The following is a 26511-nucleotide window of genomic DNA, read 5'->3' as shown; positions in this document are numbered from 1 at the left end:
GGAAACCTCACTTGAGTCTACCTATCGGTGGATGCTTCCTGAAGACATGTCTTGATTTTACTGTTCTTTTTCCAAATGAAAAAGAGGAGAGGTGATCCTAGAAAATGTCAGAAAAGCACATGAAGTGGAAGTGGATCACGTGCAAAATTAATGATATCTAACATTTAGTTAGCATGATAATGCCACCCATTGCCTCAGGAAAAAGGATAAAACAAAAAAATAAAGCTGGTAGACTCAAGACTAATAAAGGACACCCAGGCATATGATTTCAACTACTTAAATGTATTTTGAAAAGATGACATGCACTTGATAGAAAATCAAATTGTGTTTTTCTGGAAAGTCCATGAAGTTGTCCCCTTTTCCCTTATACATAGTGCCAGTTTGAAGTTCAAGGCTGCTTAAAGTAGTAAGAGAGAAAGATGCTAAAATCTGCAACAGGAAAAATAGTTGATGTTTATTTGGCGCACTCTGGCATAAGGTGAGCTACCTGGGGAGAAGCAAGTTACAGGCTAAACTATTATTTTTGCTTCTAATCTCTCTTTCTCTCTCCCCCTCTTTCCCCTGAGAAACGGATAATGGCAGTATCATCTATTACATTACTGATTCCCCCAAATTTATCTTGAGAGACTTGACTGTGCTCTGCTGAAGGCTTTGAAGAGTAACCAATTCTGTTAAAAATCCCAAGCAACTAAAAAATGTGTAGAAGCCATAATCACATTCTTTTTGGAGAGCAGGAATTTAGATAAGCAAGCTAGTTAATAGCTCAGTTAACTCATGCTAGTTGAATTAATCCAGTTAACATATGCTATGCTAACTTTAAATTACATTCACTTTTTAATCTAAGTTAAAGTAAGGCAAAGCAAGATAATGTAGTGGCTCTATTTTCATCCTATTTTCTAGGACTATTTAATGCTTAAACATTATTTCAGAGTTAGGGGATTATCCCTTGGTCCTCCAAGTTTAAAGAAAATACAGTGGCTATATTAACATTTATTTTTTTTTTTAATATGGAAGAAAACCTTGCAGCAACATTTCCTGCAATGGTGTATGACTGTTATTTCACACTTTATTTACTTCAGAATCCTCAGAAGGATGCCATATGGTGGTGATAATTTACTGTACTTGAGCGTCTCAGCTTGATTCACATACTTCTTCCACTGAGATTTCAATTGTCATCTGAAGCTGTACTCCAGTTACCTGTGAAAAGTCCTTCTAGAAAAGTAATTTTCCCATGGCTCTCGTACATATCTTTTTGAACCTGTTAATGCCTTCGTTAATTGCTCTTTCTCTTCTCCTTTGGCAGACTTCTATGTTCTGAAATGTCTTCCTTCTAATATCTTTTCCTGAAACCTCTTAAATCACAGTAATTCTTGGTATACCTTATTATCAAGTCCTTTATAAATAAATTCTGCACATTATTTTATGTTATTCCAGATGGGATTCTGAATAGGCATTATGCTGCATCAAGGCATATTGTCTTAAGCAGCTTTACTGTGGTTGCACTCATTCTTACAGCAGCGTAGTTAAAAATACCATGGTGGCATCTTTTCATTTCATTGGCTTCACATTCTCTTTTCCTGCAGAGGAATCCTCCAGGGTCATATTAATAAAAGCTATTTGGTTTAAGAAAGTAAAGCCAATTTTATCCATGACTGGAAAATGATAAAAAAATGCAAGCAGTTTATCAGTACCGTCTGAGATGAAGTCCCTAATTCAGTATGGAAACCAGAAGACAAAATGTTCTTGGTTACCTGAGAATTACTTGAAGTCTTTTACACTGCAAATTTAGCAAGCAGTTTCATTCTGTGTCTTTGGGCAACTCGTTGGCAACTTCAGGTGGTGAAAATTATGTCTGTTTGTTATGGACTGGCGATTGTGTCCTTGACCATGTGTGCTAATACTTTTTACTGTCACAGTCCTTTTCATTTTAACATTATGAATTGTGCCTGGAATTCACAGAACACCTGGAATCAGACTTTACCCTTCTGTATCCCCACAAGAACTAAGAACAATCTGGCATGAAAAAATGTTCTGAACCTTCATAAGCATATATGTAATGCTTTATTTTAGCTCTCTCAGGGAGGACAGCATACACGTGGTGTCATCAAGGGTTATGCATTTGACTTCACCAGAATTGAACAATCCCCTTAAAAATAACTTCTGTTACTGAGTTTTAAATACATTCCATGCCATTTGTTACATGTTTTTAATTGGTCTGATTTTTTTTTAAAAAAGTAACGTTAATATCCTGTAACATTAATCTCCCTCCTTTAAACAAGAAAGAGGCCTAGAAGCCCAGGGAATAATCCCAGTAGCCCATACAAGCAAACTCTGTTCTGGCAAGAAGAAGCTGTACTGGACTGGGAGCCAGGAGAAAGGCATTCATTTTGTTTAGATTAAGTTCTTTTTTTTTTTTGGGCAATTTCTGTTAAAGTTGTGCAGGCATATTTAAATTTAGAATTGTTGATTCTGCGATCTAGATAATTCTTTAAAGTTTCATCGATTTATTAATTTTAGTGCTCAGAGACTTTGGTGGATAATATCTGGAGAAGCTTGTTTCCATAAAACTATGGTCACTCCAAAATGCCAGCAGTGTAGGTGGTATGAGAGCTTTTAAGAAACCACCATGATATCTCTACAGGAGACATTTCACCATGTCTACTGACCATTCACCACTAATCTGTGTGAATAAATGTTTTAAATATCAATCCATTGACATGGAACCAAATTCTCCTCCACATTATATGAGCACATCAAACTAAGAGGAACACAAAAGTTACTACCAATATACTGTACTAATGTATAATGTTCATTGTAAAACATGCACAAAAATAGAAATTTTAAAGGATAAGATAAAGATTAAATAATATTTTAAAAATATTTTATTTATTAAAGGCATAAAACCCCAGCATTTTGCTCTCACTAAAGCAAAGTGATTGAATATCCTTCATTATTTTTTAAAATCTTGGTTTAACACCTAGTGATACAGCAATTTGAATGTCTGGTTCTAAGTCCAGTTTATTTTGGTACTTGGTTTTAATGGTTGCTAGCTGAAAATGGTACTTCACAAAGATACGCAGATCCAAATGGAGGACATTCATCACTTACTAAACCATGATATTATTTTTTAGGTCCCATCCACCAATTACACAAAGGTGGTTTTTTATTTTTATTTTTTTTTAATTTTGGCTAGAAAGTTTCTGTCTTCCCTGATGGCAATCAGCTGTTTTTGCTCTGAAACTCTTGTTGGGAATATTTTTTTAACAGGTTAGAAAATTCCGTTTCCATGTTTTTTAAGTGTACAGATGTGAGAGTATTTATTGAGTGATTGGCTTCCATCATTTTTGGCAACAAAATCGCTTCCATCATTTTTGGCAACAAAATCATGTAGCGATCAAAACATTTCCAAACATCTGTTTCCAAAATGCTCTCTCCATAGCACAAGTTTCCTCTGAAAAGCAGTGGCTTTCTCGTTGTAAAAGCATCACCTTCACGTTGAAGGGACACATGAAGCGTGGGTTTTTTTTTTTGAAATATCTGCTACTGACAGCTTCTTGTCATCACAGGAAAGGTCAGCAAGTTTGGAACACTTGACCTTTTGCAAAACAAAAATACATAACATTTTCAAGTTCAACAACTCTTTTTAAGCACTTCACCATAAGAAAACCAGTGATCCTCTGTGGGGTACAAAAGATTTTTGTGGCACTCCCCATCTCATTACAGAGTATTGTAAATATTCTACTATTTAAAGGTCTTGTTTTTATAAAACAAACCACGTCGACAGCACCTTGCAGCACTTCATGCACTTTCGGCTCCAACTTCTTTGCTGCAAGAGCTTGCCAATGACTGACGCAGTGAAGGAATTTCGCGTGTGATGCTATAGCTCTGTAACCTTACCCTGGAATACATTTTTTATTCCACTCAATGCAGACACTCCATTAGTGGTTACACTTACACGTTTTTTCCATAAAATATTGCTCTTATTAAAGAAGTCGCTTACTGTTGAGAATGTATCTTCCCCAGTACATTTCTCCTTAGTGGCTCACAAAGAAGTACTTTACCTATTTCATTATTGAAGCAGAATCCAGCAAATACCATAAACTGAGACACATTAGAAATATCTGTACCTTCATCCAGCTGCATAGCAAACCTCCCACACTGCGCAATTTGTTCTAACATCTCTTCAACTCTTCAGCAACTCTTCAACTCTTCTGTGCATCTTCAACGGTATTTGCCAACACAGGAATGGACTTTAGTTTGTCACCATATTGTTTTCCATGCATTATTCCAGCCATTTTTACTGCAGTGTTTCCCCAATGGTATGTGGCTTTTTGTCTTTTGCTACTAAGTAAGAAACCTCAGAAGATGCTTTTTAGTTAAGTACTGGACTGAGTATCACATGACTGCAAACCACTGAAAAAATTGTAGTGGTTTGTCTTTGTGTTCGGGATGCCTAATTTTTAAATGTCTTTCTAATCATGATGGCTTCTTATACTATCAATAGCCAATGTCTCAAGGCACAATACACACTTAGGACGAGGTTCGTCATCAGCAACAGTAGCTATAAATCCATATTTCAAATAGTCATGTTGATAACTTTGCTTTTCTTTTGGCTGACTTCTTGTCGGATCTGGTTAGCTTGCCATTATGTTTACCCATAATGTGGCTGATGAAAAGCTAGTACTAGCAGCAGGAGAAGTGTCAGGTCTGCCATTTTCTTCTTGTTCGCGCGTGCTGGCATTGTCAGTATTATCTTCAATCTGCGGTTTCTTTGGAGGAATCCTTTTAAGCCACTTGTCCATTTTGTAGTTTAGTAAAAAGTAGACAATATAATCCATAAATCCACTTAAGTGGGCATATGTAAACTGTAACACGTTGCAATATGCTGAAAGTGAACAAATGAGCGAGGGTGACAGCGTCAACCCCTCCACGTTTTTGAGTACCCACTCTTCCCTCAGGGCACCTCATGACCGTCTGACATATGGACCAACTAAACGCACCAGTGTCAATCTGTATATTAAATATCAACAAAGCTTAATTTCTTCCTTGTTTTTTTAGATAAAGGTAAATATAAGTGCAAGTTCAACGATTTTCTTCCTGCACCCCAACAGACCGTCTTGCACATCCCCTGGGGTGCAGATCCCCCTACTGGGAGACGGCTGCTCTATGGCATCCTTAGCCCTACCCGCAGCTAGCCGGGCACAGCTCAGAGTTTGCCAGCATCTATCTGGATTGCAGCACGGATTGAAGGCAATCTGTGCCCACCTGCAAAAAGACATACACTTCAAGACATATGCCTATAAAAAAGACATATGCTTAAAGTACCTAAAGTCCTTATACACTCCTCTCCCAAGACTAGAAATAGCCAATTCTATCCAGTTTTTCCACCAATAGCAATGCCAAGAAAAATCTCAAAATTTAGAGGAAAACCACAAGATTGATTTGCAATTTGGAAATAGACTGTACAGTAAGAGAGTAAATGAGCTAGCTCTAAGATGGATTAAGACAGAACTGAATCATGATGATACAGTTTGTACATGACAAATTACCTACTTAAGGAGATTTTCTAACTCCAATCTCTCTAATCTAGCAGACAAAAATACATAAAATATAGTGACTGGAAGTTAAAGATTAAATAAGACACATTTTTTTAATGTGTATTGCTAGCCATTAGAACAGTGACAAAGATTACAGTAAATTTCCCAGCCTTCAGGTGTTGTTGAGCATGAATGCATGGGAAACAACAGGATTATACATACACAAATTAGATTCTGTAGCATTTTTCATTAGAAAACCAAGAACATATCTGGGTTTTGACTATGGAACAATGATTTCATGCTAGACATATAATCAAGTTTTCATATTTTGAACTTCTTACTGGCATCTACTCTAACCCCCACTTCAAAAGATACTCTTCATCTATTTGTATCTCAGTGCCTATGTTGACAAAATGAGAGTGAATACCCGTAGATAACAAAAATATCAACTTATTTTTAACTACTTAAGATCTATGGATGAAAAACACTGATGACTTCCATTTCATTGGCAGGAACCTGAGCGCAAAGCAGTAATGTGCTGTACTGGGTCTGGCTGGAATGAAAGTTATGAAGTCAGCTTTCTTCACAGCAGCCCGTGTGGTGCTGTGTTTTGCATTTGTGGCTAAATCAGCCATGATAATCCACCAGTGATTTGGGTATTGCTAAAAAGTGCTTGCACAGTGTCAAGGCTTTCTCCCTCCCACCTGCCCCCAAAAGTCGGTAGGCTGGGGATAGGTAAGATGTTGGGAGGGGACACAGATGGGTCAGTTGACCCAAACTGACCAAAGGGATATTCCATACCATATAATGTCATGCTCAGCGATAAAAGCTCAGGGAAAGTTTTTTACATTATACTACACAATACTGTATTAAGATCAAGTGGTATGTAACAGGCTTTTTAAAGAAAAATACCAAGATTTTAATGCCAGAAGGAAATGTACCAATCATTCAGTCTGAAGTCGTGCAAAACAGAGGGCATAATCCTTTAGTCAGAAACTACTGCATTGAAAACGTGTAACGGAGGTTGACAGAATCTCAGCCTTAATAAACAAAACCCTTTCTGAAAGTCCTTTCTGTCTTGGAGACAGGTGAGAACATTTACTGTCTATTGCAGACATATTCTCAAGATCACACTTGGAATCTCAGGTCCCGTAGGGTTTAGCATTTGACTATCAAGTAATTTTACTTAGCTTTCTTTTTTTTTCACAGATAAAAATTTGCAGATAGGCCTAGCTACAGCTGAGAATGTTTTCCTTCCTCGCATTGCTGACTGAAACGCAAACATCCATGCTGTGCACATCTGAAAATACTTGCATCGTTTGTCCTTTCCTGTCTTTCATTCTTACCCTAAATTTTACAGGAAAAAGGTCTTTCATACTGATAATTGAAAATGTATGTGCACTCAGCATTAGTCTACAGGTTTATTTTAAATTGACATAGAATTTCTACCATAGTATCAAAGGATCTGGGAGCCTTGTTTAAGGTTACTTGGATTTCTAGTAAATGTAAATTACTTCATCTTGAATTACCACAGGCTGCTAAACGTTCATAGAATCATAGAATCATTCAGCAGAAGTGATATTCCCATAAGAGAAATAAAAAATAATCAATTTAATTGCATTTAACCCTTTTCTTCTTATGGAGACATGTTAAGTCAGTACTCAAACCCCGGTATCTTCCCTATTTCAGTCAGAACTGCCTGGTTTGTTGACTTTGATTACTGTCACTAAAACCCAGTCAATGAGAATAGCTGTCACAATAGCAATGCTCTACTGTATTTTTTGGTCAGGGACTATAGCCGAGGGAGGTTAAAGGAAGTGCTAAGAGGCTAGCATCTGGAAAAGGCACATTAAATGTTGATACTCATGTTGTACTCAGAAGTTATGGAAGTGGTGAGTTATCTGTCCATTCCTGAAGGAGAATGGGGTATTTAACTTAATCCCTTACTCCTAAGCATGTTGTAGCACAGATCCTACAGGATCTGAGTGCTTGGAGCCAGACTGCTTCGCTATCAGCTTAACGGTGGTTTCTCCCTGGACTCCTCTTTCCTTGGAAGAAGAATTAAATATTGCTTTTCCTGCAAGGAGCAACACCGCATTTCTGGAAAATATTTCCTCCAGTCGCTCAGAGACAGCTTTATCCAATTCCTTATCCTGACTGGGTGGTAACAAACGCACACCACAGTGTCGCCTCTACTGGCCTCTCCTCTGATTCTGCCAAACTCTCAGCCAGACTCTCACCCCTCCCAAAGGAGAGATCTACGTGTCCAAGCTGCTCCTTCACAACAGAGGGCAGCCCAATCTTCCTCATTCTCTGCCTGTGCTCCCTGTTGAGTCTGCATCCACGCACCGCAGCAGACCTGCCACGTAAATTCTCCCACTGCCCCTCAGTTATTCCAGTGATGGAGTTTGGTGACTACATGTGCAGCTAAAGTTGCTCCTCCTTTTTTGCCAGGCTGCATGCATTTGTGTACGCTTGAAGCAGGTGTCCCTTCACCCTGCTTTATTGTTCCTGAAATCTCTCTGTTCCCATCACCCTGCACCTTGTGCTTTTGATCCCTGCCCACCATTATCTCACTCAACCATGGGTCATAACGTCCCTCCCCTGTGGTTCCTACTTTAAGTTAGCAAATGGAAAGCAGTAGGAATCTGGACAGTACCATTGATTTTTTTCTATTGAGACACCTCAACTTAGGGTGAGAGGTGCCCACGGGCTATAAAGGAAACCTTAGGCTAGACACCACTGCTTAGGTGGCTAACATTACACAAAATGAATCTCAAACAGAGCAATTGCTGTGAGCAAAGGGTACATTCTGGCCTTGAGGAGTCAGTTATGCTGGCATGTTTTCAGCTCATCATTAAAGCTGAAGCTTTACATGGATCAAACACTTTTAGAACAGTGAATATTTGAGGGCCAAGTCTGACTCTAGTCTTCCTTATAAGAAAGATGAAAAAAGGTCTGTTTTACCAAGCCTATTCAGAATCAATCTTTACCAAGTTTTGTAGTTAAAAATTTGCCTAAAGCAAATTCGTCACCAATATACAGGAATCCTGCCTGAGAAAGAAAGACTCAACCAGAGGTAAATTTAAGAAATTGATGGTATTTTATACGGAAAAAAATAAACAAGTTATGCAAAGCATTTTAAGGAGAAAAAGTTGAGGCTAAACAAGGCAGTCAGGGGGGGTTGGGTGTTCTTTAGTTTTGTATTTGTAGAGCTGCACAAAGCAAAATAATTCCAAGAGAAGAGAAAAGCTGAAAACAACTAGTTTCCAGGTGAAAGTGTGTCGACAAGTTCTTGCTTTTTGCTTTTGACAAGCATGTGTCCTAAAGTGCCTAATATTCATATATACAAAAGCACCCATGAAACCATGAGGGATAGACTCCATCACAGAAACCTTTGTAGCATATACCACAGGTTTTCATTGCAATCTGGAGAAGCGAAGTAAAGCTGGTCTGAGGGCAGACCTCAGGACCGATTGCAGAAGGCTGACAAGGGTAACACAGAGCACTCGTCTGCTCCACCAGTGCAAGAGCAAACACTTTTGCAATCGTTAGACCTGACAGAGGTAAAAAATGAGACTTTTACCAGGCTGTAGGCGAATTAGTTTGCCAGTACATCAGGACATCATACAGACTGAAATTAAACAAACAAAGCCAAAGTGAGGAAAACGACTGAACAGCAAAAGAAGAGCTGAAGGCTACACCGTATACTGCAGCGTATCATAATCAAAAGATAATTCATGTATTTCCCTCTTCTCCTTCTTCAGGACATACCATTTCAACGTGATGCAGACAGCCCTACAATCTCCAGTACTACAAGGAGTATAATTTTTCAGTATAGCCAAAGAAATATATCAGAGCGCAGAACTTCACAAGCAACACACTGCAGGAGCACAGCAATTTGGATCACTGCTAGCCTAGGGGTCTCTGACCTCTTATGAATTCTTACTGTGACTGTCAGGACTGGATACCAAACCCTCTAGTAAAAATGCAGATTTATATATTTTTTTCTAAGCATTTTCAAACAGATTTTCCTCCCTTACGCCTTCCTACTAGTGAATTTAATGCTGACATAAATTGCTGTTTTACAGTCTTAGAGAAAGAAGACATCTTGAAAAGACACGTGGCCATCTTGATGAAGCTGGGTAATGATGAAAACAGCTTGGAGGAAATAAAAGGATACACTTTTCATTGATAAAGGTACTTCAGCTTGATTCTGCAACCCCATTCTGTTCACAATTAGTATCTCATATACAGAATCACTGTAGATAGATTAATCTTTACCTCTACCTGAAGGATACCATAGCCCTACTACGTGTGACCTCAACAGGCAGGAGGATCACAGAAGGGAAGTTTTCAGGCTGGAGGCATGACAAGGTTCAGAGGAGTTCAGCACAAATCAAGGGGCAGAAAGTGGGCCAAGCAAGGTCTGGGGAAAACATTCCTGCTTCCTTCTCAGTGACAGCAAACAAGCCTTACTGTGCCCTGTGCTTGAAGGCAAGAGGAACTGTGGGGGAGTACAGTTCTAAATTGAATCGGAGGTTTGTTTTATGGATGGATTCTTGGTTCTGTAGGAAGGCACAGTTTCAGCAGTCACCAAGCAAAGCACCGTTCCTAATAACTGCAAAGCTGTAGCCTCCAAGTTCCCACAGACACACACTCTAAGTAATGCCTTTTTCTAAATACTCTGGTTTATTTACTTACTAGGAAAGGTAACTGCATCCTAGGGTATGCAAATGAGATGGTTTAAAGGCTTCCCCCAGTCCTCAATACCTCTTTGTTCTGTCTGGCAAGTTGCATGTGATCCCAGAGTATTATTAAGGAAGCTCCGGCTTGCCTGTTAGGACCTAGTAATGCCATTTATCGTTTTGTCTCTCATGGGGCAGTTTTAGTTTCTCTTAGCAACCCCTGTTTAGATTGGGGATGCAAAACGCGTCAGAACAAATCTCCGCTATGTCGATACACTGCAAACAAAGGCACAATAAAGGTGCTCCTGCTCACACCACGTTACTAACTGCGCATATTTAAGGAGCGACTAGAACCATCTCTGCATGAGAAAGACCAACATCTGCTCATTTCTCATCATCCAAACAACTGCCAGCTCAATGGCCTTATACAGGCTGAACCTTAAAGTGTTGTAAGTGAAACGTTCTCGACAACACTATCTAATTCTGTTCTGTAATCCTCTTCCCTTTGGTACATGTGTAATTTGCAGAATGAAGCACAGGAATTCATCACCCACCTTCCTCCCCAATAGCAGGGCAGAGCAAATATATTTCTAGTTATGCATCTGTTTAAGAGTATCTGGACACATTCCTTGTTTTCCACCTACACCGTACCCTTCTGGAACGGGCTGAGCTCCCATTTATTACAGTAGCGAATGTACTTGGAGTTACCATCAGAAAAGGATGCAGATGCCCGTCACTCTGCTGATTGGGTCTCCATCCTGGCGGTGGGCTGATGTGAGTTTGAATTCCTTTCAGAGGATTCAAAGAGAAAGGAACAGAAAGAGAATTTCCACTTCCTTGGTGTGCTCTTGAAGGAGAAGCCAAGGCATAAATATCATCTGCAGAAGTAGCTTTCTGAGAGAAAGGACTGACCTCCATTCAGCCCTTGAAGTGCAGACAGTAGCACTCTGGGGTCCAGAAAATGGTTCAGGGATGCAAATCCTGCGTGTACAGAAGCACATCTCTATAGCCCGAGAGGAAGGCTTTAACTCCCTGGAAAGTGGCACAGAAATCTTCGGGCTGACTCTTGGCTACCTTTGCTGGTTCCTTAGTCTGTGTGCTGTCATCTCTGAATCTGATTTTGGGAATTGAACACGATTTATACAGTACTCTATCAATTGTGCAAGGAGGAAGAACAACTAACCTCCACAGATCTTGGCGACAGGGACAAGGAGCCTAAACACTTTCACAGACCCAGTTTTATGAGCCTCCTTAAAGCTTTCTCTAGTGTCAAAGCAATTGAAAAGAGCTCTGGAGATGAAGCTGAGGCAGTCACTGCAATAACATTTTTAGTGAATTTAACTCCTATTTAACATGTATGCAATCTAGTTTTTGACATTTACAGAAAGGGTTGTCTCAAGTTCTCTTTAACTGTATTGACTGCAGTCAAAGTTTAGAAATGTGTGTGCTGGAAGCACTCATGCATTCATTCAGCCAGGGAATACTGATACAATGGCTGAGCAGGTTGTCTGATCTGGACCAAAGAAAGAGATATTTGGCAAAAAATTGTTCATAATGCGCTTATATCATCTTCAAGTGTATCTTCAATATCGTAACAGTATGACTATTATCATAATGTTTTCAATACTCGTCAGAGTTTGATTAATTCTGTATTTTCTAACAAAAAGAAAAAATACATTTTTATTAAATAAGTTCTCCACAAAATGATGGAATGCTGATTAAACAAACTGAAAATCTTCAATTGCAGAAGGAGCTTATGGTTACAATTCTATTTTATTAGATCTAGAAGAACAGGGAAAGGAGATTCTTGTTAAGAATGGAGTGTGTCTAAAATCTACAAGAACTTATCACTGAAAGGGATTGCCTGAGACAACCAAATAGTTGACATAGATTAAAAAAATCCATACATGGGAAGCCTCTTCATATGCTGTAGGCTGTAAAACGCTTTCCAGAACCAAACTTAAATCTGTAATAAAATATTAAAAACTACAGCTATAATTTTCCAAAGGAAAAGAGTTTGAAAGGGAGAGAATTTGAAAGCACCACCAATGTCTTATAGCCTTGCAAGAGCAGGGATCTGTTAAATTAAAATCCTGGAAATTCTAGGGAGCTTACCACGTTTGCAGCCTATCACATGTGAAGTTCTACACTTCATTTTCTGATTCCTGTTAACAAGATCATACAGACCATCCACAGACCTGTTACTACTTCTTACTGGAATTTCTTTATTCCCTGTGTAATGGATTAGTACACATTAGTACATACAGTACTACATCCTTTAAAAAAAAAAAAAAAAATCGCTGTCAACTTCTCTATCCTGAGACGTATCCTTACAATACTATTGCTGTAGTCTTCCCTCTGGCTGTGTTCCTGAACTGCCTTAGAACTGCCTGCACCCATCTCTGTTCCACCCAGCCCCTGGCAGGGCATTGCACCAACCAACTTAGATTTCAGCTAAGCATTAGAATCCACTCTTGTTCTAAGAAACCAATTATCTTACCATCTCTGACATAATCTTCCTTTGATAAAACTACGTTGTGATTTGTCTTTCCTGCCCTCTGCCTCCCTGTTTATTCTTTCCTTCAAAAATTTGCTATTCCTGCATCCCAGGCAGACACAGCAGTCTGCAGCAGTCTCTGGGCTCTGTTTTGGGAACCTCTAGGGACAAGGTACAGAATCATCAGGGAAATCCTGGGAACCCTCTGAGATACTTGAAGGTGCCTGCTGCTGTCAGGCAAGGGATAAGATAAGGGGAGCCATGAAGGTATGTGCCCAAGGAAGCTCTGACAACTTCTAATGAGCATGATCAGATGCCCTTAACCCAAGATGCCTGGTGCCTTTATCGCAGCTATCCCCTAATTAGGGAGGGTCAAGCACCCTTTCTGTTCATGCTTGGGATAAGCCTATATAAAAGCCAGGCCCAGAGCACGGGTCTCAGAGGCAGCCAGCAGACAGAGCAGCTTCTGCAGAAGGGTGCAAAGAAGGAGGGAGGGAGGAACAGCTGGGTTCAAGTCAGCATAAACAGTCTCAGGTATGGCAGTGACACACCACAGAGTAGTTTCTCAGCAGGTTTTGGAGCAGCTGACCCTGCAAGGGTAGAGGCTTCAACACACATGGTTCTTTGGATGGTGGATGCAGCCCTCCAAGTCCCAGGTTGCACAGAGTACCTGGAGCCTTTCTCTGATGCCAGGAGAGATGGACCTGCCCTGCAGGAACCGTGCTATCTTTGAAGGGCTGTGTCACTAAGTAGAGCAGTTACAGGAGAAAATCATCAGGCTGCACAGCATCAGACAGGATGAAAGAGAGACAGACAGGGTCTTCTTAGAGACATTGCAGTTTGAACAGCCCTAGACTCCAAGCTGCAGTGGAGATGCAGCCAGTGTCCATCCCAAGTGGGTGACCTCTGCCACCAAGAGGAAGGCTCCTGTTTCACCCAAAGGCTTACAACTATGAAAGAGGTTCACCACCCTCAAAGTTGAAGAGGAGCCAGGTGTGCTTTCAAGCAAAGAATCTGGGTCAAGTGATTCTAAACCACGCAAGACCACCAGGAAAAAAGTAGCAAGAAATAGTAGTGTGTGGCCCCTTGCTGCAGAGAACACCCATCTGTGGACCTGACCTTTCATCTAGAGAGGTTTGCTGCTTGCTGGGGACCTGGATCCAGGATATTGTGGAGAGACTGTCAAAGCTTGTCTGACCCTCTGACTATTACTCCCTATTGTTCTTCGATGTAGGCACCAATGATGCTACCTATAGAGTATCAAAAGTTACTTCAGAGCTCTGGGGGCAACACCATTGGTTGTGGAGCTGGTCTTGGCAACAAGGTTTTGCTTTCTCCAACTATGGGACCCTGTTTGCAGATTGTCTGCTTGGGAGAGATGAAATCCCTCTCACTAACTGGGGCAAAGGTACCTTTGCCATTAGAATGGCTGACCTCGTAAAGAGGCACTTTAAACCAGGAATGGCAGAGGACAGAGAGTTACCAGCAGCCCTGTAAGGGAGTGGTGGACAGGAAGGGTTGATGAGCAAAGAGCATGGAGAGGTCTGACAGAAAGGGATCACAAAATCAACAAAACAAGGCTTAAGCAGGGTCAACTCCAACATTTGCATGTAAGCAAGGAAATGCCTACAAGGCACAATTTTGGAGAAATTCCCCAAATCCCTTCTGGCAAATCAGTGTGCTGGGGTGCCTCTCTGAAGTGCCTGTACACTAATGCATGCAGCATGGAGAATAACATCTGTGTGCAGTTGCAGGACTACAATTTTGTGGGGCTCACAGATGAGGTGGGATGGATGACATAACTGCAATGCTGCAATAGAGGGATACAGTCTCTTTAGGAAGACCAAGCTGGGAAGATGAGAAGGTGGAGTTGCCCTTTATGAGGGAGAACAGCTGGAGTATATGGAGCTCTTCCTAGAGATGGATGATGAGACAACTGAGAGCTTACAGGTAATGATTACTGAGCACAATACAGGTGATACTGTAGTGGGTCAATAAGCTTTGAACAATCATGGCAACCAGGAGAAGTGCCTGAAGACTGGAAGAAAGAAAATGTCAAGGAACTACAGGCCAGTCAGCCTCACCTCCATCCCTGGGAAGGTGATGGAGCATATTGTCTACCTAGACTTCAGCAAGCCTTTTGACATTGTCCCATAAGATCCTCACAGAGAAGCTAATGGATCATGGGCTGGACAAGCAGACAGATTGAAAACTAGCTGAATGGCTGGGTACAGAGGGTGGTGATCAGTGGCACGAAGTCTAGCTGGCGGCCAGTAGGTTGCAGTGTACCACAGGGGTCAATATGGTGTCCAGTTCTGTTCAACATCTTCGTTAATGATCTAGAGAACAGAGCAGAATGTACCCTCAGCAAGGTTGCTAAGGACACAAAACTGGGAGGACTGGCTGATACAGCAGGGGGTTGTGCTGCCATGCAGAGGGACCTTGACAGGCTGGAGAAACAGGCGGACAGGAAGCTCAGACAGTTCAACAACGGCAAGTGCAAAGTCCTGAGCTATGGAGGAACCACCCCATGCACCAATATATGCTGGGGGCTGACCAGTTGGAGAACAGAAAAGGACCTGGTAGACACCAAGTTGAACATGAGCCACCAACATGCCCTTGTGGCAAAGGCAGCTAACGGTACCCAGGCTGCATGAGGAATGTTGCCAGCAGGTCGAGAGAGGTGATACTTCCCCTCTGCTCAGCACTGATGAGCCCACATATGGAATGTGAAGTCCAGTTCTTGGCTCTTCAATACAAGAGACACGGACACACTGGAGACAGTCCAGCAAAAGGCCATGAAAGTGATTAAGGCACTGGAACATCTCTCCTATGAGGAAAGGCTGAGAGATCTGGGACTGTTCAACCTGGAAAAGTGAAGGCACAGGGGGATCTCATCAATGTATATAAATACCTGATGGGAGGGGCAAAGAAGATGGAACCAGGCTTTTTTCGGCAGTGCCCAGTGACAAGACCAGATGTAAAGAGCATAAACCGAAACATAGGAAGTTCCATCTCAATGTCAGGAGACACTTTTTTACTGTGAGGGTCGCTGAGCACTGGCACAGGTTGCCCAGAGAGGCTGTGGAGTCTCCATCTGTGGATGTACTAAAAAGCTGTCTCAACATAGTCCTGGGCAACCAGCTCTGGGTGTCCCTGCTTGAGTAGGGGGTTTGGACTAGATACCCTCAAGAGGTCCCTTCCAACCTCAGCCATTCTGGAATTCTGTGAACTCATAAAACACTACAAACATTACTGATGTCCTGCATATAGTTACCTCAAACAGGTAGTGGATATTTTCAGATACAGCTAATTCAGATTTAAAGTCATACCTTGTGCTTTAGAGTAATAGTTTAGGTTTCAGAATGCTCCTATCATCCATATGTATGTCTAAACTGCCTTGGAAAATAACTATCTTTCTGGGACTTGGAATTAGACTTGTGATGTCAATTTGAAGGTGGTTTTGGTGCAAGACCTAAGGCACAAGATTTAGAAGGAGGAAGTGTCTGGTTGATGTGTCCTGCATTTCAGAAAGTTTTGATACAGATCAGTAGCTCAAACTATTCTACCAGTCTGCAACAAGGTTGATTTTTTTCAGCCACAATTTGGAACAATTTTCCAAGCTTCCCAGTAATTTTCATGTACGCCATTAGCCTAGTGTCAGTCGCTGGGAGCAAACAAACTCAGAATTTGCCAGTGGCAAATAAAAATTAAGGAAAGGGGTGGTAATGAGGATGTCATTAAATTTACGAGGTCAAATGGCTCAAAGATGCTTTCTCAGATAAAAGATACCCCATTTAACAACACAGGACACTTCTCACCTACAAATGACCCCCTACTCTGTAGCTGAATGTGCACAGACCTCTTCCTATAAAGAAAGACAAACCTAGGGTAAGGTTCTATCTCCTTGCTTTCTTCACATTTCCTATATCATCATCCTATGAGCTTCCCACAATCTCATGGCCTTTTAATATTTACCTGGACCCTGAAGAACCATGCTAAACCTAGTACTTCAGTAGTGTTCAAAACCGCTAGGATTCCCACTGTAACTTTGACAATTTCTCCCTGTTTCATTTCCATTGTATTGTCATCATTTTTGCAAAGGACAAAGGAAATTCACCATGGAAACAGTCTTTCCTAGCAAGCAGAAATGCCTATATCTGCTACATGCCCTGCTCCCTCTTGGAGGCGAGCAAACTACTTAAAAACAAAAAATAAAAAGTTATCACACTCCTACCACACAAAATCTTCACTCTGCACTTTGAGTGATGTCCAGTAAATCTCCATGAAAGTTAAATTCCCACTTTTCCAAAGTACATGAGAACTGCAAGGAAAGTTGTAACCACAGAGCATGAGTCTTCCTACAAACAGAAGATTGGCTTTGGACAGATGAGGTGATATACACCACAGTAGAATGACTGCAAAGATCAGGTACAACAGAAAAGGCAGAAACTTGGGGAGCAGGGGGTGGGGAGAGGAGCGCCCCTTTCATCAGCAGCCTGCAGTTAAAGGGGAGTAAATAAAACCTGAAACTACACTGGAAGCCATACTACATGCAGATCAATCTGACTGCTCCAGACAAATGAACAAAGACTGGCCAGATGTTGACTAACAGTTTACCTTCTTATTTCTCTGGGAGACTGACTGCCTGAGCCATATGTTGCAGTGGTCTACATCAGCCGGTTCCCTCAAGATCCCCAGTGCAAGACTGTAGCACAGATAATCAGAGGACGAATGGCATTCTATTAATCACAGGGCAGATACATGTTTGGGGGATGACTGAGAATATGTGAAAAAAATCTTAGAAGAGTAGAGTTAATCCTCATCTTCGACCCTTCCTTCCTTTTCTATAGAGTAAATTAACAACATGAAAAGGCAGCAGAATTGTGACTGTGTGACACTACATACGTTCTCCTACATTTCTAGATTTGAAGTCCAAGAGTGATGACTGCGATGTCTTTTCTTAAACCCTCTTCTTAGGGAAAAAGTATCTCTCGCCCTGCAAAGTTTCGCTTTCCTCTCAGGGCACAAGAGGCTCTGCAATCTCAATCCCAAATCATCACAAAACCATCTAAAAGCAAGAATGAAGACAGGGAAAAGATGGTATAAATTTGGATTGGACGCAACCAGAATGATACAGAAATAATCACAGTTCTTAGGAAAAGATTAGTTTTAAAAAAAAATCCCAGTAAATAAATGTATCTATGAACAGACAACAGCACCGAACAAAACACACAAGAACACTTAAAAATTCCTCTCATATCCTGATCTAATTCTAGCTTTAACCATTCATAATGAAAGTGATAGGAGATGGACATATTTTTGAAATCAACTTAAGTAATGGCCCCAGTCCTGCACATGTTAACTTCAAGCAGTTTAACAGCTGCTTTATCTTCTTGACTCCAGTGCTTGCAGATCACCATTCATAGGGAATGGATTCTGTTAAATTTGCATACTCTTCCAGGAAGGTTCATCATTCCAAAAGACATTCCATGACCTTTCCAGGATTTTATTTTAACCTCTTAGCAATCAAGACCCCAGATTTTGATAAATTGTTTCAGAAATGGTTACTTCAGTGAAGTGAGCTTATTCTCTTCTGATTTGGACAATATCACATTTTCCTACTACATCATGTGTGCAACTGTGCCCACTTCTAAATTTTATCACTGCACCACGGATTTTAATTTGAAAATATCCTGCAATTGCCTGATGAATGGAAGATAATTAGATACCCAATCAAAACTATTGTGTGGGGGGAATGCTTGCAAGTTAAATCACTGTTTAGAATCATATTTCATCCTTGTATTATCATTTTCTAAAAAAACAAGCACCAAAGCATAGCAAAACCCAAAACAGAACTAGGACAATGCTGTGGTACAAGCAATACAATTTCAATGTGCAATGCTAACATCTGTTACAACAAGCATTGTCTTGGAACATTTTTTCAATATAATCTAAATGGGGATTTTTTTTCTTTTTTGGTTTCTGATAAAATGACAATTTTTATATCAGATCCATTAGGAAACTCTTAACTATATGGAGTTTCTCAGTCACAAGGTATTAGAGGTATAGAAGGTACTGACCTACACTCCTTTATCTTGTGTTGCAGCAAATACCAACCTCTCACACACGCACAATATAAGGTTTAAACATGAAGGAATGGTGAGCAGTTCTCTAAAAAAATCTTAAGTTTGATTTGGTTTTGTTCAAGACACCTGAATTTTGACAAGGACTTATTCAGTTCATGGGAACACTGGGGCCTCTTCAGGTGATAGTGAAGTGTGAATCTTCAGTGCAAGATGACACAACCATATAATACCACTGCATAGCTCTAATTCTCTACCAGATGATGCTCTAACCTCTTTCTCTTTTTTGTTTTTGGAAGGAAAAAAAAATTAAAACATGTATTCAGAAACAGAATAAAAGGTGAAAAATACTGGATAAAATACTACTGCTGTAAGGAAAAAAACAAAAAGTTTCCTAGCATGGATGGCGTTTGCACAACAGACCAAAAAGACACTTAGGCACACCCTTCAGAAAATTCCAGCAAGTGACAACACACCTTCCTTTCAGATTCTGACATTTCTTACTGAAATAAATGTCTCAGTCTCTTCCATTTTAAATTACTGCCATGATTCTTCCCCCTAAAACCACTTATAAACACCAGCAAAGATAGAGTTTTCATTTACATGAATAGTATCCTGTGATATTAGTAGAAGTAACTTTCAGAGACTGCCTTTCTGTGAAGATCTTAATGTATCAATTTGAATTACAGGAAAGCATAATTATAAGACAGAACAGGGGAATTCATTCTTCTTTGCAACCTCAAGAGATCTTGAAGTTGTTTCTAAGATTTTGCTGTAGAAATAAGGCAAGAACCGGAAATAGGGCAATAGGAAGGAAGATCTCACACACATCAGTGCCTGTAATTCTGCTTTGCAGGACAATTTAGAAACCACAAGGAGGACAGAATCTCCATATTTCTGCTTATCGAACTCACTGGAACTATCTTTAGGAAAAGAAGACTGGGGCTTTTTGATATCAGGAACATAAAATATGAAAACGTCAAGCAAACAAACAAAATCTTATTTCTTCATAATGTATAAAGTTGGATTAAATACAGACTTTGTTTCGCTAGTATTTTTACATAAGTAATTCACTGCTTTCAAGCTATACATCTAAGCTTAGTGAAAATTTGCTTTTGTTTTTCTTATAAACCAGTGAAAGAAAAAAAAAAAACCTCTTTGATACAGTATATATTTCAACAAATGCTTAAAGGGTATTTAAGGCCATATCAAGGCCTCTCAAGCATCCTCCAAACACAGGAAGAATAGACTATGTCAGTAACTGTCCAGTAACAATGAAAAAAATGACTTTTCCCTCAAAAACTTTATATTAGTATTCCAAAGAGGGCCTAATAACTTATTTATTTCCAGTCAGCTTTATAAATATTATTGAACACTGGGCAGAAGTTACTTCTTTCTTTTGTCCTGACTATAGCAACCTATGTTAGGAGAAGATTGCTCCTTCCCCAAAAGCAGCTGAGCACATGGAGATGGGGAAATTCTTGGGTGGAACCAGGAAAGGAAAGGCATAGCAGACAGGGATTTTTTCATCTCCTTTAGGGACAGAAATATGAGTCAGTAAAAGAAATCGGAAAGGTTTTGTGGAAGAATGAAATGATGCAGAAAACAAACAAAAAGATGGATACAATACAGGAGGAAGGCACGACACTTTGAAAAAATAATAAACATTAGAAAAAGATAGTTTGAAAAAAGTTCTACAGTTAAAAAATGACATTTTATATTGGGTTTGCATGGCAAGGTTTTGGTAGTGGGGGTGGGGGCTCTAGAGGCGGCTTCTGTCAGAAGCTGCCAGAAGCTTCCCCCATGTCTGACAGAGCCAATGCCAGCTGGCTCCAAGATGGACCCGCCACTAGCCAAGGCTGAGCCCATCAGTGACAGTGGTAATGTCTCTGTGATAAAATATCTAAGAAAGGGAAAAAGTTGCTGCAGAACAGCAGCCATAGAGAGGAGTGAGAATATGTGAAACAACTCTGCAGGCACCAAGGTCTGTGAAGGAGGGGGAGGAGGTGCTCCAGGCACCAAAGCAGAGATTTCCCTGCAGCCCATGGTGAAGACCATGGTGAGGCAGGCTGTCCCCCTGCAGCCCATGGAGGTCCACAGTGGAGCAGATATCCACCGGCAGTCTGTGGAGGACCCCATGCTGGAGCAGGTGGATGCACCTGAAGGAGGCTGTGACCCTACAGGAAGCCCATGCCAGAGCAGGCTCCTGGCAGGACCTGTGGCCCCATGGAGAGAGAAGAGCCCATGCCAGAGCAGGTTTGCCAGTAGGACTTGTGACCCTGTGGAAGGGACCCACACTGGAGCAGTTCATGAAGACCTGCCACCTGTGGGAAGGACTCATGTTGGAGAAGTCCACGGAGGACTGTCTCCCATGGGAGGGACCCCATGATGGAGCAGGGGAAGAGTGTGAGGATAAAGAAGGATCAGCAGAAACAACATGTGATGAACTGACCATAACCCCCATTCCCCATCCCCCTGCACCACTTGGGGGGAGGAGGTAGAGAAATCAGGAGTGATGTTGAGCCCGGGACGAAGGGAGGGGTGAGGGGAAGGTGTTTTAAGACTTAGTTTTATATCTTATTATCCTACTCTGATTTGATTGGTAATAAATTAAATTAATTTCCACGAGTCAAGTCTGGTTTACCCATGACAGTAATTGCTGAGTGATCTCCCCGTCCTTAACTCGACCTACAAGCCTTTCGTTATATTTTCTCTCCCCTGTCCAGCTGAGGAGGGGAGTGATAGATCAGCTTTGGTGGGCACCTGGCATCCAGCCAGGGTCAACCCACCACACATTTATAATGTTTTCCGGCTCTCGTTCTCTTCTCTCTATGCCTTCTCCCATATTTTTCTTTGACTGCCTTCTCTGTCTCACATCTCTTTCTTCTGCCTCTCTTTTCTACTTTTCCACTTTCAAAATTGAAGGTACAGGGCTCCTTCTAGGATGAAATCACTGGGTACTATTCAGAGCTTCTAACTTAAACATTGCTGTTATCTGGTAAATTTGATGCTTCCAAGCTCATTCTTGAGGAAAAGTAGTATTTTTCTTGCTGCCCTAAACCCTCTTGGCAACTGTGATGGAGAGTGGCAATCTCTGCTCTTCTGTCTTCCCTCAGAAGCCAAGCCTGAGAAGTCAAAAAGTGTAATGACACCTTGAAGTCCGCACAGTGTATACCTACAGCCATCAAAACCTGGTGTTTCAAGTCTGTTTTCTGGCTGAAATTTGAAAGGTCACCAAATATCTCATTTATTTTCCCTGCCTAATCCCTCTCAGCCCCTCGGTAACTCTGTCATTATCTGCTTATCCAGTGAATTCTTATCAGAACTGACCACTAACTCAAATCCTAGTTTGCAGACTCCACAGTGACAGAGCAAGGCTACAATAAGTAAACTTTTAGATTAGTAAGACTTGTATTCTGCTTTCTCTATAGGAATAGAAAAATACTACTTTGAGAAGGTTTGTTTACCAGCTGCTTTTCTTTGGAACCATTTTCCTTTTTCCAGTATTACATTTTCTGGGAGAAGAATTGGAATTCATAGATGCTACATACCTTCAATTGACGCAAAATGGACCCTGACGACCTGCTTATTTTTGAAGTAGATGTAACTGTACAAAATGCAGTACACCCTTAAGAAATCCTAAGAGTTTTAATCATGTTAGCCAAAATAGTGCTATTCTGTCCACTTGAAACAGTTGTTTCTCTTTAGTTTTTGTCACCAAGGTATTTTTAGATTATTAAACTCAATGAAGATTGTGACAGAGTCACAAGAGGAAATATTTAATCTTTTTTTCCATATTGTTAATCTATTTCATTAGCTTACTGCACACTTCTCATTTCTTCTGTCTTTTTGAAATGCCACCTACACTGATGAAATTACATTAGGAGTTCTCAATATTTCCAGGAAGAAGCAGAGAAATCACATAAAGAGATGACTGTTAAGAAGTACAGAACAACAAAGAGTCACTTGAGACGATCAGAATTTAACTTGTTTTAAAAACAATCCCAGACATGATACTCAGTGGGAGGGAAATATATATTTTTTAAAAATATCTAGAAATATCATGACTATGCCACCCAATGTGAAGTTAAAATGCAGTTTCACTGAATTTTAACATGACAGGGGAGCAAAAAGAAACAACCGAAGCCAGTCTAGAGGAAGTGTCCTATCAAAACAAGGAAGGCAGAATCCCTCTTAGTGTACCAGTGCAATCAAGTGCCAAGCTTCAGTTTGAACCAAAAACATCTAAAAATAAAATGAGTAATACGTAGGAAAGAACAGTAAAATACTGAGGGTAAACTAGAATTACTGGTTAGCAAATACAGCATTACCTGAAAAACAGTACATGATTACACATTTTTCTGTTTCACAGTCATATTCTGAATCCTTTACATCTTCTACAATGCTGGTGACTCCCAACAGCTGTGAGTTACTGATAGTTAAGTATGACTTCATTCTCATGACTCTTCCTACCAATACATGCAACAGAGCAAACACGAACCACAGGAATATTGGTTGGTTTGCCTAATTCAAAATACAATCCCAAACAGGTAGTGCTAGACAGCAGCGAAATTGGAGGCACCAATCGCTGCATAACCTCCAGCCAGCTGAAAGCTCACCTGGGAAGAGGACATGGTCAGCACTTTTCTGAGAACTGTGTGCGCAACAGCTGTAATTCTTCAGGGATGACATTAAAGCTAGCCTTGCTTTGAGCAGCAGGTTGGACCAGACAACCTAAATTATCCTATGATCATATGCCATAGCAAACACTTGAAGCTGAAAATCCTGAAAATATTTTGTAACCTCATTTATAAACCTTTGCCATAGAATTATTAACTTTTGAAACAGAATCTTTCCCAGAGGATGAGAACAGGGCAGCAGTCCACAAAATCTAGGACGCAGAAGCACAGTGGGTATGAACTTGTCCTAGTTAAGTAACAGAACTGATGAAGTTTGTACATTACCCTCATACCAAGACGACTTACACAATTTAATCATTAATCCAACAGAAGAGACATTTCTGGTGGTATAAACAGACCTGACTAACTTGCAAAGAATACTAATAGTAAGCTGTGCTATTGGCAACCATAGAATTAAGGTCACTTGAAAAGTCATAATACTTGGGATCCAAGCAATGTCAAGAAAGGGAGCCTCAAGCCACGCTGGCAGCATCAGATATATAGATATTGCCCATGTGCTTCAAGAACTGAAAACATGCTGGCATAAACTTCTCCCTTCTCTCTACCTACCTTTTGTCTCTCTACGTGATCTGGAGAATAAGGAAGATGTAACATTTCTTTATAAGAAAGAGAAGTTTTTCCACCAAGTAAAAGGAAATGGGTGATTATGCAAAGTCTCTGCAGAAGGGGTTCCCAAAGGGAACGGCTGAAATAGAAGCAAGAGATCCTCTGTAATTTTGGCCTCCAGAGATAAATTGGGGTAAGATTGATAATCTAAGCAATTGAGACAACTGCCTCATTACAAGGCAAGGTAAACCGGCAAGGTAAACCAACAAACAGGTTTATGATCTTCATGGGCAGCTAACTCGTGGACAAGTTAGGTGAGCTTTAATTATCGGGATATAATATCATAGTACTGTGCTGGTTTAAGCGACACAGGATTAATTTCTCTTTCAGTAATTTTACTTTTCATTAAAGTCTCTTCTAATGCTTGGAAAAACTGCACTTTTAGAAGACTCTAGTGTCTGAATTTGTGAAAATATTTACTTTATAGCCAGGTATGGTGTGTGGATTTCAAGGTCTCAGTGATTTTGAGTTAGCCAGGTGTGGGGATGAGGAGGAGCGAGTCCTGAGCATTTGACCCAAGATGGCCAACGGGATTATTTCATACCATGAATGGCACATTCAATATAAATTAGAAAGTTTGCTGAGGCGCTCTCTCTCTTCCTTGATGGCTGCTGTCCTGAGAACTTTTTGCCCCGGTGCTGGACCCCTGAGGCCTTCCCTTCATCCCAAAGCCGTACCACACCTTTAGTCCTGTGTCTTCAGTCTCTGCCATGGACCTGCCCAGCAATCAGTAGACCTGACCCTGACCCACTGATTGACTTCGCAGCTTGGCCTTGGACCTGCCTCATCGCCATGGACTTACTGGCCTGATGGTCTGCACCGTTGGCTGAGCCTGGCCTCGACCTCTGGGCCTGCCCTCCTCTCTTGCAGTGGGGCTGGGCTCTGCCCGGCCACCGCATGTTCTCCCTCTCAGCTCCTGGTGGCTCCCGTCCCTCACTGCTCCTGGACAGCCTGTCAGCTTTTCCTGTGCTTTCACTGTCTGCACAGGAACACGGAGGGAAGGGAGAAACTCTGCACAGAGCTGAAAAAGGAAGGACAGAGTTCTAATAATTTCAAAGACTCAGGACTCAACATGCTCTACAAAAATCACCTAAATTCAAGGAAGTTTTGATTGGATCTTTCATTATCCGAATGCTTTAATGAATCACACCAAATTGAATTTGCAGTTTGACATAGAAGAAAGTGGCTTACCCTTCAAGAGGAACAGAAAGACTTTGAATGCAGGTGCAGCACTCGAGCACACCCTAGAAAGCTGCAGTTTTAACATTTCTTAAGTGACCAGGACAGACAGGAAATCTATCCCTCTGTCCCAAAGGAAGATCAAGAATCCCTGTGTTGTGTGTGTTTAATCTTACCTTAACAAACCACGATGAAGGTTCAACAACCTACCCAGTCTATCCACTGTTTTCCACTTCTAATCTTTCTCCTAAAACATGTTTGTAGATTACTTAAACTTTTTATAGACTTCTCTACTTCTTGAAGGTGATAATAGACCTGATGTTCCAACTTACATCTAATTATCACTAAGCAGAGTTGAAGTTTACTCTGTGTATCTTAAGTGTCAATATCGCAGTACATTGGGGGTGGTGAAATGGGAGCCATTTGCTTCCTTTGTGCTTTCTACAGTAGCTCAAGCAGTCAGACATTCTTGACCCCTACCCAGTTTGCAGTTCATTGTAGTGCTTCCCGTATCTTTCTCTGGAGATCTGCTGCCTAGATAGCCATTCTTCATTAATATAGTTGAATACTGTGGTCTAGCATTTTGAACTTTTCCACTTACATACTATTTATGTTAAAACCACTCTCTACTTGCCAAGATCATTCCAAAACCTAAGCCTGTCCTCTGCAAAGTGCTTGCCGCTTTTCCTAAGTAGGTATCAACTGCAGATTTAATAAACATTTTCTCTATCCCACTATCTAGAGAAAACCTTATCTCTTTCTAGAGAAAACCGCTTGACAGAATCCCATCCTTCTTGTTTGACAATGAACCACTGATAACTACTCTTTGAAATTATAATTCCAAGCCAGAGAAGGATAAAGCATATCGTACTTTTTAGTTACTTTTTGCTCCAGCACTCATTTTAAAGACAAATATTCTACTTAACTGATGTGAATTAACCTTGGTGGTATGCATATTGGTTAGAGACTGCTTTTACTGTATCTTCCTCAAGAACAAGTTTCCCTACTTTTCTTTAGGAACATAATTAACATTTTTATAAGTCATAAAAAAATTACACTTATAACCTACCCCATCTCCTCAAGACCTGTTATCATATCATAGAAGGAAATTAGATTGCTTTACATGATTTATTCTTGACAAATCCATTTTGGCCATTGTTTAGCATCTTTTTATCTTCTGAACGATTCCAAACAGATTATCTGCTCAAGTGTCTTTCC

The 26511-nt window shown here is 40.7% G+C and overlaps 1 protein-coding gene across 1 annotated transcript in view; it reads right to left on the bottom strand.

The window, feature by feature from the left end:
* GABBR2 (gamma-aminobutyric acid type B receptor subunit 2) overlaps positions 1-26511 on the bottom strand; it is a gene marked incomplete at both ends in the record, with an annotated part of 498060 nt that overhangs the window by 280265 nt on the left and 191284 nt on the right. The gene's annotated exons all lie outside the window — the stretch shown is intronic.

Source organism: Vanellus vanellus, assembly GCF_965231255.1.
Source record: "Vanellus vanellus genome assembly, chromosome: 2".
Classification (NCBI taxonomy): domain Eukaryota; kingdom Metazoa; phylum Chordata; class Aves; order Charadriiformes; family Charadriidae; genus Vanellus; species Vanellus vanellus.
This window is presented reverse-complemented; position numbering and strand designations above follow the sequence as displayed.